At 40.2% G+C, this 8,019-nt stretch overlaps 1 pseudogene; it reads right to left on the reverse strand.

Moving 5' to 3' along the window:
* Positions 1–6,504: 6,504 nt before the first annotated feature.
* On the reverse strand, positions 6,505–7,171 carry LOC132229446 (large ribosomal subunit protein eL15-like; annotated as a pseudogene).
* Between the last annotated feature and the right edge of the window lie 848 nt (positions 7,172–8,019).

The raw sequence follows: 8,019 nt of genomic DNA on the forward strand, positions 1-8,019 counted from the left end.
CTTCTAGACAATCGTTAAGAAACATAAGAATCTGTAGCGAAGGACTAAAAAAAGGACAAATAAAGTGGAATTTAAAAAATCAAAATACAAACTTCTATTTACAAAGGGCTGACAGCTTATGATTCCTAGGGAAACTGAGCAATCAAACATAATCAGAATGATTGCTAAGTTTCTCCAGCCTTGACTAACCACAAATCACAAGAAGAATAACATAAAGGAAAACTGAATCCTTCTCCAATCTGATTATTGAATACCTGGGTTAGGTATTGTGGAGAAAAGCAGGAATGTTCTGTATGAAAGTAGTAATGCTACTTCTAAAGTCTAAGAGGAACATTAATGATTCAAATCTCTTTATATCCACTTCCCCTACTACATATACCCTCAGGCAATGGCAAAACTTCTGACAGGAAACTTTGCAGATGATGTGCAAACCCTTCAGTGAAATGAAAAGGTCATAAGAGTGAAATTTCTCTTATAAGAATTTTTTCTACCGTAAAACTTTCTGTATCTCTTAGGAATCTTTCACTTGCAAGTCACAGAATACTTAACTCAAATTTGTGTAAACAAAGCATTATTGGCTCGTACATTTGACAGGGGCAGAGGTAGGGCTTGTCATAGATGCAGTTTGATCTGGGAGGATCAAATGCTGGGTTCTCATCACCTTTCAACACTTTCTGTTTGTGTCAGCTTCACGTTTGGATTCCTTCTTTAATGATATAAGATGGCAGCAACATTTTTAAGTGTCATACCTTCATCTACAAAATCCAGTGGAACAGTGAAAGCTTTTCTTTCTTAAAGCCAGTCACCATGGCCAGGAAGTTGGGGTTGTAAGGTTTTGCTTAAGTCAATCAGGGTCCTTTATAGAGGTTGGGAGTGGGATCAATCCCATCCAGCTGACTTGCAGAGAATTGGGAAGGCAGGATTCCCCGTTCCCCCTCCCGCCCCCCCCCCCCCGCCCCTGGCCCCAATTCTGCTAATAGATGAATGGGGAAAATGATGCTAAATAGCAAAGAAAATATTTTTGCCACCTTGAATTTTCCCCCTTCTCTTTTTATTTGGCATTTCCCCTAAAAGGACTCTCAGTCAAGTTTAGCTTCTGTATTGGTTAGAATATAGTTTCAGGTACATGTAATAGAGATTCAAAATAACAGTATATTAAACAAGATAGAAATTTTTCCCCACTATCATGTAAAGTCTGAGATGGTATGGTGACTCTGCACTGTGAAATTATGAAGGACCCGACTCACATCTTGCTCTGTCATCTCCAGGGTGTTGCTTCCATCTCTGTGATCCAACATACATCATACCTATATCTCAATTACAACCCGACAGAAGGCAAAGAAGGGGAGATTATGTCTGTTCCCTTTAAGTCAGAATTTGTCAACGTTTTCACTATTGACATTCTGGGTCAGATAGTTTTTCATTGTGGGAGGATGTTCTGTGCATTGGAGGAAATTTAGCAGCATCCCTGGCCTCTATTGGGTGCCACTAATATCCCACTTCCCTCAAGTTGTGACAACCCAAAATTACTCTAGACTTGTCAAACATCCCCTGGAGTGGGGGGATATTTATTTTACTCTGTTCAATTCTTCGGCTAGAACTGAGTCACATGGTCACTCATAGATACAAAGAAGAGTAGGAATGTCCCATCCCTTTTTTCTTTGTGCCTCAAGAATGGGACCATTAAATGTTCTCTGCCATGGGGTTCAAGTGTAAGTATGTCATTCTCTGTTAATATCAACTTAGCAGCACAATGACAGTATCAATAATTATTGAAATTTTACCTTCATCTACCTCCAGGATTCCACAAAAATTCCCCCAAATATTTCTGAAAAGTCTTTAATTTGCATTTCATATTTGTGAACATCCTTTTAGACTTCAACTATGGAAAACTTGAAAATCCATGAAACTGTAGGTAGGCATTTCACAAATGATGTGTCCACTGGTGTCCATTTTGAGGGCACTGAGGTCTTTGTCAAGTATGAGTGCTAGTCACTCTCAAAGCTTCCTCTCCCCAGCTATTGGTACAGCTTTATGTCTGCCATCAACACTAAAGTCATTGGTGCTAACTAAAGCCACCAGCCATCTGCTACATTATAAATCTCTTACCACTTCCAATCTTTGGTCTTATTGAAGTACTAATGAGGGCCTTTGACATGCTATAAACATTTTAGTGAATTAGCTTTTCTACATGGCTCCTTCTTTCCTTAGGACACACTACAAGACTGCGGGTGTTGAGATGAAAGACAATTCTGAATAACACAAACCTTGATGTACACAAAATCATTCTCTGATGGTTGAAACATTGTTATTGAATCAAGCCTATATGCTCAATGCTTCCCTTGGAATTATTTCTCAGTTCCACATGTAAATAGAATTCAGGTCTAATGTCTCATTAGTTTTCCTGACTAGGTGGAATATGTGAGGATCCAGTTCAGGCTCAAATTGGAATTCTTTGCTATTTATTCATTCATTCGCTCATTTTAGTCATTCATTATTTCCACTTATTTGTTCAATCAATATATTGATTGAATGTCTACTACATAAAGGTGTGTTCTGGGTCTTAGAGTTCCAACTGTGAGCACCATAGACATGACCTTTGCCTACACAATCTAACAGGTGCTGGAATGACAGCTCTCTACTCCTCCATATAATTTGTGTATTCTTTCATTGGAAATTTGTAAGTTAGACCTGAATATCTGTTATCACTTGCACTCAGTGGTTTGTACTCAGGCAATTCAATATTTGTGTAGGCCAATCCTACTGAGGAAGATTTTACTGAACCCAGTCACACAGTCTCAAGTTAAGCAGAATGTCTAAGTTATCAGGAATCTTGAATTCTCTACTATTTGCTGAATCTGAGCTCTTTTTAAAAAATATATATTTATTGATTTCAGAGAGGAAAGGAGAGGGAGAGGGAGATAGAAACATCAATGATGAGAGAGAAAATCATTGATCAGCTGCCTTCTGCACATGCCCTACTGTGGATCGAGCCCGCAGCCGGGGCATGTGTCTTTGATCAGAATCAAACCTGGGGCACTTCAGTCCACAGATCAACACTCTGTCCATGGAGCCAAACCAGCTTGGATTGAGCTCTTTTTTTCTTCATGAGCTTTGGTCAGACTGAAGGTTAACTACATTGTAGTAGGTGATTTGCTCTGTAAGAGTTCATCATCTGAAACATTTTTTACTTTTGCAGAATTATTAAACAACTTCTTATTGTGGTAAAACACACACAACATAAGATTTATCTTTTCAACCATTTTTAAGTGTATAGTTCTGTGGCATTAAGTACATTCACATTTCTGTGCAATTTTCACCAACATCCATCTCCAGACCTTTTCATCTTCCCCACTGAAACTGTACCATTAAACAATCACACCCCATTACCCCTTTTCTCCAGCCCCTGGCAACCACAATTCCACTTTATGTCTTTATGAATTTGACTACTCTAGGTATCTCATATAAGTGGAATCATATGGTATTTGTCCTTTGTGACTGCCTTATTTCATTTAGCATAAAGTCTTCAAGGTTCATTCATGCATGTATCAGAATTTCCTTTCTTTTTAAAGGTGAATAACATTCTACTGTATGAATACATCACACTTTGTTTATCTATTAATTCACTAATAAACTGAATTGCCTTTTTTTCTGTCTTTGGGTGGAGTGTCATCTTGAATGCTAAGACCTACTTGCCCCCAAATCTTGCACTAGTAAATGTAAACACTTTAAATTAAGGCTTTGTGGCATTAATGAACTAAGCTATGAAATCTGCAATTGCCACTCAAGAAGAAAATGTGATTTTATAATAAATCAAATTACTGCCATGTTTTCTATTAGCAGTAGAAGTCCTAAAATGGGATTATGCAATTATTATTTTATGAAAAAATGACAGTTAAAAATTTTAGCAATCAAATGCCATTAAGAATATTTTTAAATAATGGGAAATCTTTCTCTTATTTGTTTGTGCTGACCAGTTTGGTAGCCACCAACCAAATGTGGATTTTAAATTAATTACAATGAAATGAAATTAAAAATTCAGTTTCTCAGTCATACTAGCCACATTGCAAATGCTCCATTGCCATTATTAGTGGCTACTGTATTGAACGGTACAGACATAGGACATTTTTTTATGATCGCGAAAATTCTCTCCCAAAGTGCTGACTGCATTAGCTGGGATTTTCTCCCCCAAAGTCGTTAGGGGTCATTTAAAGTTCATAAAATTTGTTGCCACCTAAGAGAGTGTGATATTCTGTGTGCTTCTTGGTTTTGCCAGCCTGCAGTCTGCTGTTGAAGAGCAGAGCTTAATCACCTGTGGAGCAAAAGAACAAGATCAACGTAGTTTGGTGCTTGCTAGTCACTCACCCACATAGGCACACAGAGATCCTGTGCAGAGGAAAGAGGAGAGGTGAGGGCAAGGGAAATGAAAAAGTAGGTTCATGGTAAGTTAATGGTATTTTAAGTTTTTATGAGTTTTTGAAATTTAGTTTGTAGCCTCTCAAACACCCAACTAGTAAAAATGCATAGATGGAAACCCTTAAAACAATAAAGAACATGTTTGGACCCAATGCCTTTTAATTCTTGTGATGGGATACTTGAAAATCTAGTGTAGAATGAACTCTGGGGGATAGTACACAGGACCTAGTTATAATGAAGGCAGACTCCTTTAGACTCTGTCTCTTCTTTAGAGGTGATTTTCTGCCGGGGTCCAACCCCAGCAGGTCCAGGGGTCCCCAAAGGTGTGGATGGAGTCGGCGAAGGAGGAATGACACGGAGACAGCGTTCAGTTGATCAGCAGCCTTGCCAGGATCTCTAGCCACAATCTCCAGCCAAGTTCTGTGTCCATGTTCTCTTGCTAGGTTCTCCAGCCAGGTTCTCCAGGTTCTCCAGCCAGGTTCTGTAGCCATGTTTCCTCGCTAGGTTCTCCAGCCAGGTTCTGTCTGAGATCTCCAGCCAGGTTCGGTCACCAGGTTCTAGTCAGGTTCTCTTGCCATATTTCTGTAGTCAGGTTCAGTCCAGGATCTTTTGCCATGTTCTCCCGCTAGGCTCTGTCTCTAGGCTCCGAGGCCAGTCCCTCTCCAGGATCCTCCGGCATGCTCTCTCCAGCGAAGTTCTTCTGTCTCTAGGCTCCGTGTAGGTTCTGTCTTCTTGATTCTGTTCTAAGTTCTGAGTGTTTCTGTCTTGTTACAACTGTATTTATACCAGTTGATTCAATCCTATCAATCTCTATTACAAAGGTTAGGGCGTTTCTTATCTCCATTCCAGGGAGAAAAGATTATGTAGTTTAAGCATGATTGTTCGTAGTTAAAGGGATTAATTACCCGCCTGGCACTTAGTTGAGGGGTTTTATTCCCTCCCTAACTTCAGGGGAAAATCCCTACCTGGGGATTCAACCTTTCTCGGAGAGGTGACCTTGGTTAAAACACAGCCCCAAGAAGGTGAGCAAACATATTAAGAACCGTATGCCATATATGCCAGGTCCCTTGAAACAGCAAGGATGGACTGGCTCCCGGCAATTTTCAACCTCTCTTTACAATTAAGATATCCTGGTAGTAAAGGTTTGATTTTTTTCAGTTTTTTCTTTATTTTAAGAAAAACGATTTTAAATATGATAATGTTACGTGCAATAAACACCAATTGTTCAAGAAAAATGATCTTACATATAATATTATATGCAATAAATATTAATATTTCAAGAATAAAAGAATTTTAAGTATAGTAATATTACCAAAACTGTACTAATATAGTATGATATCACAAAAGTTGTAGGAAATATTAAAAATCTGCAAATAACAGGATTGCTTCTATTATATTCTAGAATACTTTTTTCCTCTGGCTCTATTTTTGTTCATCAGTTTATGTTGTTCATTATATTCCACAAATGAATGAGATCATATGATATTTATCTTTCTCCGACTGGCTTATTTCGCTTAGCATAATGCTCTCCAGGTCCATCCATGCTGTTGCAAATGGTAAGAGTTCCTCCTTCTCCTTCTCCTTCTCCTTCTCCTTCTCCTTCTCCTTCTCCTTCTCCTTCTCCTTCTCCTTCTCCTTCTCCTCCTCCTCCTCCTCCTCCTTCTCCTCCTCCTCCTTCTCCTTCTCCTTCTCCTTCTCCTTCTCCTTCTCCTTCTCCTTCTCCTTCTCCTTCTCCTTCTCCTTCTCCTTCTCCTCCTTCTCCTTCTCCTTCTCCTTCTCCTTCTCCTTCTCCTTCTCCTTCTCCTTCTCCTTCTCCTTCTCCTTCTCCTTCTCCTTCTCCTTCTCCTTCTCCTTCTCCTTCTCCTTCTCCTTCTCCTTCTCCTTCTCCTTCTCCTTCTCCTTCTCCTTCTCCTTCTCCTTCTCCTTCTCCTTCTCCTTCTCCTTCTCCTTCTCCTCCTCCTCCTCCTCCTCCTCCTCCTCCTCCTCCTCCTCCTCCTCCTCCTTCTTCTTCTTCTTCTTCTTCTTCTTCTTCTTCTTCTTCTTCTTCTTCTTCTTCTTCTTCTTCTTCTTCTTCTGACTGTCCTAAATTGTTTATTAGGTAAGGATTTTACAAACATTACTTATATTAGCGGTAATGGTGGAGCTGGGGAGTATTGTGCCTTCTCCAAGCTGCACAGTGACAATAGTGTGGTGGAACTTGTGGCCCTTCCCTTGTGGCCCGCAGATGTCAGCCCTGTGCTTGTAGACTGGTTTGGTGGTCCACTGAGTGTCAGGATTTCTTCCAATAGTCTTATGGAATAGATCAATGAGGATAACCTCAAAGAATTTGAGGTTATTTTTACGGGGAATCTTCACCAACCCAGTAAGAATTCAGGACCCTCAGAGCCCCACAGTGGAGTCCAGCATGCTCCTCAGCAAAAGATTGAAGACTTTGAGCAAACTTTAGCTGGTTAGCACCATGATGGACAGGCTTGCCGTAGGTTGCACCCTTAGGAACAGGGCGTTTGCAGCCATCAGAGCACACACAAATCCGATATATGACATAACCTTGCTTGGCCTGCTCACCCAGCCTGTGCACTTTGTCGGGCAGGTGGGGTTGGGGTGGGGAATTGCCCTGTGGAGCCCAGAGAGCTGGCGGTACTGCCAGCAGTGTACCCTGGGAAGGAAGCGCATTGCATCGGATTGCTTCTTCCTCCATAGCTCCTGGATATACTTGTAAGCGCCCATCTTCGTTTACCTGATGGCTGCGGCCAGAGGGAAAAAGCAAGAGTTCCTTCTTTTTTACAGCAGCATAGTATTCCATCGTGTAGATGTACCACAGTTTTCTAATCCATTCATCAGCTGATGGGCACTTAGGCTGTTTCCAAATCTTAGCTATTGTAAATTGTGCTGCTATGTACATAGGGGTGCATATATCCTTTCTGATTGATGTTTCTGATTTCTTGGGATATATTCCTAGAAGTGGGATCACTGAGTCAAATGGGAGTTCCATTTTTAATTTTTTGAGGAAACTCCATACTGTTTTCCACAGTAGTTGTACCAGTTTGCAATCCTAACAGCAGTGCACAAGGGTTCCTTTTTCTCCGCATCCTCACCAGCACTGTTTGTTGATTTGCTGATGATAGCCAGTCTGACAAGTGTGAGATGGTACCTCATTGTCGTTTTGATTTGCATCTCTCAGATGATTAGTGACTTTGAGCATGTTTTCATATGTCTCTTGGCCTTCTTTATGTCCTCTTTCGAAAAGTGTCTATTTAGGTCCTTTGCCCATTTTTTGATTGGATTGTTTAGCTTCCTTTTGTTAAGTAGTATGAGTTCCATAAAGGTTTATTTATAATTATTTTGTTATTCTATTTGTATGACATCCTGTGTTTTTAATGCAGAGCAAATAAATTTCATTTTTAGGTTTTCTTGACATTCCTTTGACTCATAGGACAGGGGTCTTTCTTAACAGCTTGCTCTATCCCCAGGATTATCCTTGCCCCTAATTCGAGCTCAACAGAGGCTGAATGAATGAATGAATGAATGGTTCTGAATTTCCTAGAAGTTCTGGAAGGCTGGGTTGGGAACCATTCCCTTAGAAAAACTGATTTTTCCTGTCTG

Source organism: Myotis daubentonii, chromosome 3 (assembly GCF_963259705.1).
Source record: "Myotis daubentonii chromosome 3, mMyoDau2.1, whole genome shotgun sequence".
Taxonomy (NCBI): Eukaryota; Metazoa; Chordata; class Mammalia; order Chiroptera; family Vespertilionidae; genus Myotis; species Myotis daubentonii.